The following is a 12,537-nucleotide window of genomic DNA, read 5'->3' on the forward strand; positions in this document are numbered from 1 at the left end:
TTTCCCTCACCTTCTGCTCTGTACGCAGCAGTCACCGGCCACGGCTTGCCCGGTGACCGGCTGGCAACCATGTGTGAGAGCTGCCTTGCAGATTCAACTTTGCCCACAGGTGGGTTTTGAGATGCAGATAAGGAAGGATATTAGATATCTTTTTCTTGTCTCACAGAAACAGTCTCTAATCCAATCTTAACAAGATGGAGATGCTTTGACCTTTAGAGGTTATTGGGAATCTAGCTACATCATTAATGATGCTCACACTATACTTTTATATTCTTCTTTAATATTGGTCTATTATCAATTATTAAAATTTCAAAAAGATAATGAGTATATACCTGCCTCAACCCCCGACACTTACCCTTTACTATGTCAGGAAGTGGTTAAAGGCCTGCCTGTGGGCTAAGCCCTGAACTCTAGTCGCTGCTCTGGCTTGTGTTAATGTTATGCTTCCATCTCCTCAGCCATCCATGGGAATAACCTATTTTAAAGATTGTGAGGATTAAGTAAAACAATTTTTTGAACGGTATCTTGCCTTCAATAAATGTTAGCCACTATGATTATTATCCCTATTTATTCCCTATTTTAATGGTTGCAGGCCATGCCCTAAGCCCTAGGGATAGAGATCTAAACTAGACCAAATTCATTCCATACTAACCTAGTGGGAGGTAGACTGTACAGAGGTAAACACATCCATTAGTTAATTTCTTAAGTTTATTGCAAAAATATTTAATGGGCATCCAAGTATATACCAGGTTCTAAGTACTGCGGATGCTTCAGTAAGCAAAACAGACAGAAAGTACTATCCAATTTCAAAAAAATAAAAAATAAGAAAAATGAACCAAACACACACACACAATATCATTCTCTGATATATAAAGAAAAATTAAGTTGGAGAATAGAGAGTGAAAAGTAGGGAATGAGAAGAGAACAGTTAGATTCATTATGTGCTCTAAATGTGGAAAGGACAGAAGGAAGTTCATGAAGACAGAGTGTCTGGATCAAGAGTGAGAACACTCTGATATTGGGGTGAAGGGGTGGGCAGAAGCCAAACCAGGGAAGGCCTTGGAATATTTAATAAGAGGTTTGTATTTTAAATTTAATAAAGAAATGTTAGGCATTTATAAGCAAGGACTTAACATGACCTGATGAAGCTTTTCAAAAAAAGATCTCATTGTCTGAGAATAGATCAAAAGGAGACAAGAGTGGAAGCAGAAGCAGCCAGGAGGCTGTTACAAGTCCAGGTGTGAGGTGGCAGTGGACTAGGGAGGTAAGAGTAAAGACTGCCAACATGCTAGAGATATATAGGAGAAGAAAGATTACTTTCCTAAGGACATAGCCTTGATACAGAATCCTAGGAGGGTACCTGTTCCATTTTCTCTGTTGAAGTTGCTATGGGCTCCACATTTCATTCTAGGCCACAGGAGACATTTCCAATGTCACTGGCATAAATGTGCATAGTGGGAAAGCCACTTAGACTATAGCTACAAACACCTAAGAAGGTGACTCTTCTTTGGAACACTTAAAACTGACAGATGGAACCTGGGCTATATATGTCTTACCGAGGGATACATGAACATAGGAAAAATTATGGGAATTTATGTGTGTATATATATATAAATTATATGTATATATATATATATATATATATATATATATATATATATATATATATGGCAAGTTCATATGACTCCTTAAAAAATTAATCTCTTGTTGAGGCACCAAAATTCCTTTTCCATCTTCCCCACCCACCTCTGTGTGAGAGCCCTTTTCCATATTGTAAAACAAAGGCACACCTCTCACTAACACTAAAGTTTACTATGCTTCCTTATTTCAAGGACACTAAAAAAAAAGAGTCTGTTTCAAATATTGTATCTGGGAAATATGTTTTAGTCTAGGAACCAGAAACCTATAGAAGGTTTCTCTGTACATATTTTGGCTAAAATCCAAGGGTAGCATCATAAGTGTGATCTTTTTCATGGGTTGGTGTTATCTAAATTCACATATGGAGAGGAGTGGTAGTAATAATGATGCTTTTACTTAACAACCTCAAGTCTTCACCCTCAGACCAAGGTCAAAAAAATAAAATCTTTTCCAAGGGAGTGTACTGTGAAATTAAAACAAAGAAAGCATTGGCAAGAAATACAGTAGGTGACTTCATCTGGATGACCAGCCTGCTGTTAAACCGTCTCCTGACTCCCTGCTTTTCCTTCTTCCCTTCCCTTGCCTTCTCTTCTCCTTTTCTTCTTGTCTTCTCTGCTTTCCCTTCTCCTCTTCTATCATCTCTCCTTTCTTCTCCTTCTCCTCCCCCTCCTTTTTTCTTCTTCTCCCGTCTCACAGTTAGAATTCTGAAGTGACATGCTATTACTTAATAACATATTCATTTGAGAGTGATTAATAGTGTGCACTAGTTTTTATTATTAGGTTACATGAAAGTATTTAGGACTTCATAGGCACCAATTAGCAGCAAGGTGACTCAATTAAATAGAATGATGCCAGCCTGTAGGCAGGACATGTGAGAATCAATTAAATATCTGCTTTATATGGATTTTTTTCATATATTGACTAAACTAAGAATGTATTTCTGAAGTTTTAAAGAAAATATATCTGATGCGCTTGGTAATATAAAAAGTTTCTAAAAATATTTTGTTGTAAAGAATGTTTTGAAATGAATAAATTTTGCAATTTTCTTAACTTTTTCTGACTATTTGGGGTTGAAATAAAGTGCATCTAGGTGAAAAAAACAAAGGTATATAACCAGTAGTCATTTTAACCATTTTTAATTCTTTGTATTTCTCTCCAAAATTCAGAAATTGAGCTATTGTAGTAATTGACATTTCAAAAAAATATATATCCTTTAGCAAACAATGATATTTCTAATTATTTGTTAACGGCATTGAAAGAGGCATAATTGCTCCTTTCTCCCTCTCAGAACCTTCCTGCCACTGCATTCAGACCTCACTGCTCCAGCCTCTGGGGCCCATCCCATCCTTCCAGCCTGTGACCAGCAGCAGAGAAAAACAAATTACATATCATTTTCTTGCCCTGTACACACCTTGAAGTGAGCAAAAAGATTAGAATAACTTTTAACCATGAGGGAAATTGTGCACATCCAGGGAGGTCAGTATGGCAACCAGATCAGTGCCAAGTTCTGGGAGGTGATCAGTGATGGACATGGCAGTGACCTCACCAGCACCTATCATGGGGTTAGCGACCTGCAGCTGGACCACATCTCTGTGTACTACAATGAAGCCACAGATGTTAAATATGCTCCTCATGCTATCTTGGTGGATCTAGAACCCAGGACCATAGACTCTGTTCACTCAGGTCCTTTTGATCAGATCTTCAGACCAGACAACTTTGTTTTTGGTCAGTCTGGTGCAGGCAACAACTGGGCCAAGGGCCACTACACAGAGAGGGCCTAGCTGGTTGATTTGGTCTTGGAAGTGGTTCAAAAGGAGGCCAAGAGCTGTGACTATCTACAGGGCTTCTAACAGACCCACTTGTTGGGCAGGGGTATGGGCTCTGGGATGGGCACCTTGCTCATCAGCAAGATCCATGAAGAGCATTCTGACCGCATCATGAACACCTTCAGTGTGGTGCCCTCACCCAAGTTGTCTGACACTGTGATGGAGCCCTACAACGCCACCCTCTCCATCCATCAGTTGGTGGAGAACACCAACGAGACCTACTGCATTGACAATGAGGCCCTTTAGACATCTGCTTCTGCACCCTCAAGCTGACCATGCCAACCTACAGGAACCTGAACCACCTCGTCTCAGCCACCAAGAGTGGTGTCACCACCTGCCTTCACTTTCCTGGTCAGCTCAATGCTGACCTCCACAAGCTGGCAGTCAACATGGTGCCCTTCCCACATCTCCACTTATTCATGTCCAGTTTTGCCCCTCTCATCAGCTGTGGCAGCCAGCATCATCAGGCCCTCACTGTGCCCGAGCTCACACAGCAGGTCTTCAATGCCAAGAACATGATGGCTGCCTGTGGCCCCTGCCATGGCCGGTACCTCACCATGGCTGCTGTCTTCCATGAGTGATGTCAATGAAGGAGGTGGATCAGCAGATGCTCAAAGTGCAGAACAAGAATAGCAGCTACTTCATGGAATGGATCCCCAACAACGTCAAGACAGCCATTTGTGACATTCCACCCTGTGGCCTCAAGTTGGTGGTCACCTTCATTGGCAACAGCATGGCCGTCCAGGAGCTGGTCAAGTTCATCTTGGATTAGTACACTTCCATGTTCCACGGAAGGCGTTCCTCCACTGCTACACAGGTGAGGACATGGACGAGATGGAGTTCACCAAAGCTGAGAGTAACGTGAATGACCTCGTCTCCGAGTACCAGCAGTACTACCAGGATGCCAGCGCAGAAGAGGAGGAGGATTTCAGTGAGGAGGCCGAAGAGGAGGCCTAAGGCTGAGCCCCATCACTGCATGTTTCTCAGTCCCCTCAGCCTTCTTCCTCAATCACCCCTTTCCCTCAGAATTTGCATTTTCTACCTCTATCTTGTTTTTCCTCATTTTGGGAGTGTTGGTTCTACAACAGTGCCTGCACATAATAGGTGTTCAATAAATATTTGTTGTTTGTTGGAAAAAAAAAAAGAAAGAGGCATAATTGAATTGCCTGCTGGTGTATAATTAGGAATAAATTTTAATAGCATTTGGTCTTTTTGGTTTTTAGGGCTTATATTTCAGAAAGGTTTTAAAAAACTCATTGACACTACAACCAAAAAATTCATTCAGTTCCATCTTGTTATTATGAGTAACGTTTCTCTGCACAAAAAAATAAAAAAGGAAAACCCCACTGAGTCATAAGATTAATGTTGAGCTTTGTCTCAATTTTACAAGTGCTTTTCTTCTACAGATACCTAAACTTATTAGAAAGAAATGTCCTCTTTCTATTGCTAAGAGATTATTTTAAAATTAAATTATACATTGTATGTTTGGTAATTTCTCAAAGTCCCCAATATATTTGCGCCATTTGGTCAGTTGTCTGTTAGTTATAATTGTTACAATGAGACCGATGGGCTGCCTACTGCACTAAGTAGACAAGTAATTATAATTGTTATGATGACTACATAGAAGGAATTGTTTGTGGCTCAGAGTCTTATTATCACAGGATTTTTTTCCTTTAATTTATTGAAATGTTTCTGTAGCAGAAAAGCATAAGAATGTGATTAATAAGTTGTTTAGGCTTAAAAGATATTATATTAGAATTCAATTATCTAAGGGAAGCAGTATGAAGTTACAAGTCCAAGGAGAATAAGGAGAGATGTAAAACTTGTGACTGCTGAAGAAAACTTTTTCCATGTATTTTTGTAAATAATTGATGGTGGGTATCAAGTTACTTTGGTATTTTGATTCCATGCACTACATTTAAAAAGAAGCATGTAATATTTTTTTATTTTTATTTTTGAAATGTCATTATTTACAACTCACTAGGAATTGTATCAATGGTAACTTTTTAAACTCATGATAAAACTATTCAAATTTGTTAGGGTACATGAGCAAAAATGAGAAAAAAAAAAAAAAAAAAGAAGAAGAAGGCCACTGGTCCTTGCTGTCTCCAAAATCCAGAGTCCCATGTAGGCAATCCACCATCTTCTCACTTCAAGGGGGTACAACATATTCTTGAGGAATATATCCTAACATGTTTAAGAACATAAGAATTGTCAGAAAATTCATGAGATGACATGTTTTTCAAGGACAAATATTCTAATTATACAGTACATGTATCTTACCAAGACAGCCTAGGGTATCTGCTGCCTTCTGGTCTCTAATTCATAATATAATACTTTTGATACAGCAGAGAGCAGACCTTCCTGGGGGTGATGAGATCTTTGGGATAACTGTTGTCTAGATTATGGGAGAAAAAGAAAATAATTGATGAATCCCTGAGTCATGATTTAAATAGCATCCTCCTCTTCTGCCTGGTTGAAAATTAACTATAATTTGGAGAAAAATTTATTTGCCAGAGCAACAATTTTATAATAAGTTCTAGGAGCTTAATTAATTTGCTCCATGGTAGTGTTCACATATGGAATACTCATTTCAATTGAAGTCACCACCTGATTAAATTCTCTGTAATCCTATTATTCTGAAGAACTATCCATTATATGTACTAGAAAAACTCAGAAAATAAATGGGAATATATTTGGAACTTCCACCTCTGTATCTTTCAAGTCTATTAAGATATCTTTGCAATTCCATCAAGGTTTAAATATTTCTTTTGATTTACTGTTTCCATAAAGAGGAACATCCAATGACTTCAACTTACTAACATCATGGAACTAGGTTTCTGTTGGTTTCATAGCACAGTAACTGGGGAAGAGACCAGAAGGGATGGCATGGGTTCCTCTGGGTCTATCACAAGGTGATTCCAAGTGAGAGCTTCATTTATCAACAAAGTCCAGGTAAACTCTTATTCTGACTGTTATATTGAGACTCCAACTACTGTTTTGCCATTTCTGGATTCAAAAGATGGGACATTTTCCTTTTTCAGTGAAGAGTTACCCAGATCAATGGCCATGGAGAAATCTGAAAAACTCTGATATACGGAAGACTAAACTTAACTCACAACTAGAAATTAGGAGGAAGGACCTGACTCTACTGCCCAGTAACTCAAGTGAGCCCTTTGTTCTTGGGACTCGTGATTGTTGGTTTTGTTCTTGGTGAATTCTGAATTGATTAACAGGAGAGATCTCTTGATGTCAGACCATCCTCTGCACCCTGATTATTATGCCCATAGTGCTGCATCTGCAGTGACTGTACTCATTTTGTTAACAGCATTTAGCAGTTAGCACTTGGGGACAAAACCCCATGACTCATTCCACTCAACATGATATTACAAATGTCTCATAGATGTTCCTGTCCCACAGAGGACAAACAAAAAAGCTCTACTATTTATTTATTTATTTATTTATTTATTTATTTATTTATTTATTTATTTCTATATATAAATTAACCACTTTATTGAATATTAACAAACCTTACATATAAGTATACAAAATGCTTCCTTAGTACAAAATGTTGCTTGCAAAATAAATACCAGTGCACCTTTAAAAATGTAAACATCTTCCTCCTGGGCCCACCTGCCGGGCCCCAGAAGTAGTTCCAGGAGATACACCAGTGGGGAGGAAACCCCCACTTGGGCCCCCGGCAAGTGAAGGCAATCACTCACAGTCCCTTTTGAGATGTTGTTAAATTGCCCATGAAACAGGTGCCCATGACAAACAGGAGGGTGAAATAGCTGCCCAGGCGCTGGGGCATCCTGGGGACTAGATGCTGTCCTGGTGTCAGTGACCATCCCCACAGGCCCTGTCGGTGCACCTGAGGTAGACAATTGCATAGTCAGTCACACCTCCTGGAGGGGTGGCCTGAGGGTCCCCTCAGTTAGGGCATAGTTTCTTATAAGTCTGCCATCTTTTGTCCTGGAGCTCAAAGCAGCTGTATCCAACAGCTTTGGATACACAAACTCACACAGGAAGGCCAACTCTGGAATGCTTGGGAGCAGCGACCACCAGGAGGGGTCTCTGATGCCAGCCACTCTCCCATCAGCTGTCCACAGAAAGGCCTCTCTCAAAGCCCAATGAGACACCCAAGTGGATGACTGGGAACTGGTCCTCAGAGTCCTGTGGGGCCCAATGCAGCCAGAAGGTGGAGCTCAGAAGGGAATTCTGTGGCAGTGAGAAGGATGTGGGTAACTTCCTTCTGGAGCTGGGGGAAGCTGCAGTCAGGGGAGGGTCTTGAGAGTCAGAAGGAGCCTTAAGAGTCAGTGGGGGCCCCCTGAGCAGCCCAACTCTTGGTGCTTGTAGAACAGGGACATTTGGGAGAAGGTTCTGGAGCATCTTGCACTGGTACTCCTTGACATCTGAGTGGGTCTGGTGATGGGCCTGCAGGTTGGATTGGTCGGCGAAGGTGCGGCTGCATTGGAAAAGAAAGCTCTATGTAAAAGATTTTGGTTAATTGTTTCACTTGATCAAGAGGAAAGGGTCTGGGACTGGCCATGAGACATGGTGAGATGCTAAGTATTCTTAAAGCGATAACCCAGCATTCCTATTGCTTGTTGTTACTGGATCTTTCACCCTGGGTCACCCAAAGGCTTTCTGGTCATTGTTTGGTTCTAATTGTGTTGCACACTTAGAAAGTACTTTAATGACTAACCAAGTCCCAAATAAGCACATTAAATGCCAAGCCTCTAGTGATTGCACTTGTATCAATTCAGCCCAACCCCAAGTTACTTCATCTTCTCTTTGATTTTCACCTGTAAAATCTATGCTCGTGTATTTAACCCAAATTGTGGATAGACTATATTGATAAATTCCTCTAATTTATTCTAAATGCAACTTTTTCTTCTTCACTCACGCCTTCATTCAAGCATTCAGGTCATGTTGTATTTCAGTTATAATCACCTATTGAGAAACAATAAGTGCTAGCAAATGGGGACAGTTGCCAACTTTCTTCTACTAAGTGTGAATGATCTTTCAATGTTGGTCCATTCAGTTGTGTGCTAAACTCTGTGGATCCTTCCAGACACTCTTCTTCCAATTGTTGGGTTATTAATCTTTTTTGATTAATGCCTTAAAATATTCAAGTAAATTTAGGCAACATGGCAGACTTAGTTGAAATGTAAAACAAAATGAAAGTTCAGCATTTCATAGAATCAATTTCTGTTTATTCCCCACACTTCGTCCTCAGTGTTCACATAGATCTAGCTAATTACATGATCAGTTAAATCAGTTTCCTATTGCCTCGGCTGCTAATTTCCTCTCTGAGAATCTGGGTTGGCAGGAGTAGTCTTACCACTTCTGCCTCATACCAACCCAACAACCAATTAAATGTACCCATACATTCCCAAGCATTTGTTCTCAAAGATGAAAGCAACAGAAAACTACTGTGAAACATGCACTAAAAAGCATTGCTCACAGCATCCATGAAAGCGCTAAACTCAAACCTCAAGGATGCAATTAACATGTAATGGGTCAGTTGACTCTAGAAAATATAGGTAGATTATCTTCTTTATTTGTGGGCTTGGATGACTTTTGGTACCCTTAGGAGTCTCAGGCTACTGTTTCAGTTTATTTTTCATTTGGTTGGCTATATTTGTGATTCTTCCTGGGGACAACCAGTGGGAGAGGGAGGTTACTTCTGAGAATAAAGGATCATGTAATCATTTCCATCTCTCTAATTAATCTCTGCTGATTACACTATGGTTGATTCTCCTTTGCCCCATCTTTCCTCTCATCTTTAAATTATTCTGGAGTTCTTCTGCAAAACAATTCATTTATTTTTGACTGTCTCTTTAGCTTGAATAGGATTTCAGAATGCTCAGGTATGCATTTGGTCTTATTTTTATTCCTTGCTCAAGAAATTCTCTACCATTTAGTCTGTGGATGTGACCCATTCTGACTTTGCAGCAGAGCTTTGGATTCATTTTATTTGTATACTTTTTCTATTATTTCAAACAATAATATTAATAAGTGATAAATGTATTATTTAACTCTCTCCTATCTTAACTTAGATATTAAGACAAAAGTAATTGTAAAATCCTGCATAGTTGCTACGGAATGAAATCACAGTTCATAGATGTGACCTTGTGGTTGGTTGAACTCTTCTTCTATTTTGAAGATTTTAAAAACAAGAATGATCTCAAACATTTTTCACCTAAACAAGAATAGATATTAGCTTTATTATAAAAAGCTTTAATTAGGGCAGTAAGACTATTATTGTCAGCCCTAGGGGATCTTTGCTGAAGAAAACTCATAATTACTTATAATTAAAAACTGGCCCACCCAAATGGAGAAATGCACGCCAGGCGGTCTGTGCGCCAGGTGGTCCGGCCAGGCTTCCTGGCCGCCCAGCGATCCCGATCCATCTGGCGTGCTCACCTGCTGATTGCTGAGGGTCACCTGCCTGTCAGACTCTTTATAGACCCTGCAAAGACATTGATCGGATGGCCCAGCTGGTCCAGGCTGGGTCTTTTTCAGTAGACCTCGTCCCGAGGGACTGAATCTAGTTCCCTGTGCTGTGCAGTGGGACTTTGGGGTGGAATCTGCCAGGATAGGACTTACAAGGATTTGGAGGATCCTGGAGAGATGCTACCATCCAGAATTCTACAAGGACATTCAAGATCTTGTGGACCGACGGATGGATGGAAGACAGATCGAATGGAAGCCCCATTCCCTGGACCCGTTGGCCTAGAAGGATCGTGGTCAGTCTGGAAAAGACTCTTCCGACGAGGGTCTCGGAATGGAGTTTCTTGATCCGCGGAAGGTGTTTCTGCACAAAGAGGAAGAGAGGGGCGTTCTCGGCTTGAGAGCCCGAACCACCTCTGTTCAGCGATCCACCCTAGTCAGGGCCAGGGTCAGAACTCAACTGACAGCTCCCTTCGCTCGTCTTGGGTCTCCAACTTGGGAAACCCTCCTCCCTGCCCAAGAGAGGAAAGTCAAAAAGCTCCCCCTCACCCATCTTCTCCTCAGCCTACCTCCAGCTTCCCCATGCCAACGACCTCATTCATGCTGCTGGACTTTGCTCCCTCTTGGGCCACCAGGAAGCCTCCTCACCTTGGATCCTAATCCCTGACAAAAACAAGTAGTGCTCGGGGGTGGGGGTGGGGTGGTAGAAGGACTCTCTTCTCATGGGAGTGATTTTTACCTCCATAGAGGTGGCAAGTTGAGAAAACACATAGAAACACCCAGAATAATAAACAAACTGGCCCATGTCCAGGAAAAAGGCAGTTTGAGGATGTGGGTGTTTGAGAGCTCGGAAAGAGGTTATGTGATATGCAAGACAGCGTCAAATGTAAGTGAGAAACAACACTGAAATGATAATTGAGACATATTTATTAAAAAATTCTTTATAATACAAGGAAGGTGTTTTTTTTTAAGGAGGGTTATTAAAGAGAGAAACAAAGCAGTGGGGTCTCCAAAACGGGAGTATTTTAAAGGAGAGCAAAAAAAGGTGAAATATGCTTATTTCAGAAGGATCACTTCCGTAACTGGCTATGTTGAGGATGTTATTTGTGGGCACAAGGCATGAGAGATGTGGAAAACCTGACGACTGAGCATAAACAATTTGTTCAAGAAATTTTATAAAAATGACTGATGGAAGACATGGTGCCAAGAGAGGATTTTAAAATATTTTTAATAGTTTTAATTAACATGTGAAAGAGAAGAAATTGACCAAAAAGCTAAAGACTTCTTTGTCTTGATGATCGGGCTGGATAAATTTTAGAAATAATTATATTATCTGGGTGACAAATTCTTAGTAAGGGAAGCAGCAGTCTCCACCAAATGGCAAAAATTCACCAAAACTGGGTTCAACTCTCCTCAAGTCTTCTTTTGAAAGCCCTACTAGATCAGTGTGGTAGTGGTCTGATGTTACAAGCACAGCAAAGAGATACTAGGTGAATAAATATTTACTGAACACCAAGTAGGTGCCAAATGCCATCATAGGCACTGCCATCTTATTGAAGAGTGCATTTTGTATTGCCAATGAGTATATGCTCTTTAAATTTTCTTCTACATTTAAGATTTTATAATTTTCTACTTACCTGTGTTCTTCACAAAGTTATATGTTAAAACTGTCCTAAAATGGTCACAGCCATTAACTAATTCTTATTGTCAGAATACAGGTTCACTTGAGAATATTATGCTGTGCACACATTTGTCTATAGTATCCAAGACCAATGTCAAGGAGATTTCTCCTCTGTTTTTTTCTAGGAATTTTACAAGTTCAGGTTTTATGTTTAACTATTTCAAGTTAATTTTGTGTTTGTGTTGCTTACGTTTTTAAAGTAGACCCTATGAGATCTCCAAAAGTCAGTTATTTGGGGGGGATCAAAGATTGTTGATCTTTGTGGGGAGATGGAGGGAGGCTGGGGTTTCCCTCTTTGCCTTCTTGGTGATGTACTGATCACTCCTCTTAATAAGTCTTATTATTTTTTTCCCTGAGAACTGCATTAGGAGGCTGTACACCACGTTCTCAATGAATGAGCTATTGACATGTTAGAGAAGCAATAAAACTTCAGCTGTAAATTGATGCCAGTCACTGGCAGGGGTCCTCCTACCTACCCTTTACTGGCCTCTGGAGAAGGAATGCACAGGAGACTCATCCGTGAATTTACATTTTCTTAAAATTTCCAGTTAACTTAATTGCTGCATCTGTGCATGTGAGTGTGTGTGTGTCTGTGTGTGTGTGTGTGTTGAATGGCTTTAACTAGTAGAGGTGGTTGGTGTAATAATAAATGTTTAATAATACATGTGAAGTTACTAAACAGTTTCATGGAAGCTTGTAGCTACACTGATTTAAAAGGATGCATTTTAAGTTAATTGGGATTGATAAGTGATTCTCACAGAAATAACTGAGTTGTGATAATGAGAAATGTTAAATAATGGGACAGTAAATATTGTGAAGGCTGATCATATTTTAACACAGGGAACCAACATTACCTACATCAGTGCCAAGCTTTATATTTATATGAATATAAACCTTACAACAGCCCTGGGTATTCAGTCATGAGATTAGTTTTTA

The 12,537-nt window shown here is 40.1% G+C and overlaps 1 pseudogene; it reads left to right on the forward strand.

The window, feature by feature from the left end:
* Window positions 1-3,086: 3,086 nt before the first annotated feature.
* Window positions 3,087-4,421, forward strand: LOC105078545 (tubulin beta chain pseudogene; annotated as a pseudogene).
* The last annotated feature ends 8,116 nt before the right edge of the window (window positions 4,422-12,537 follow it).

Source organism: Camelus bactrianus, chromosome 19 (genome assembly GCF_048773025.1).
Source record: "Camelus bactrianus isolate YW-2024 breed Bactrian camel chromosome 19, ASM4877302v1, whole genome shotgun sequence".
In the NCBI taxonomy this organism is placed as follows: Eukaryota; Metazoa; Chordata; class Mammalia; order Artiodactyla; family Camelidae; genus Camelus; species Camelus bactrianus.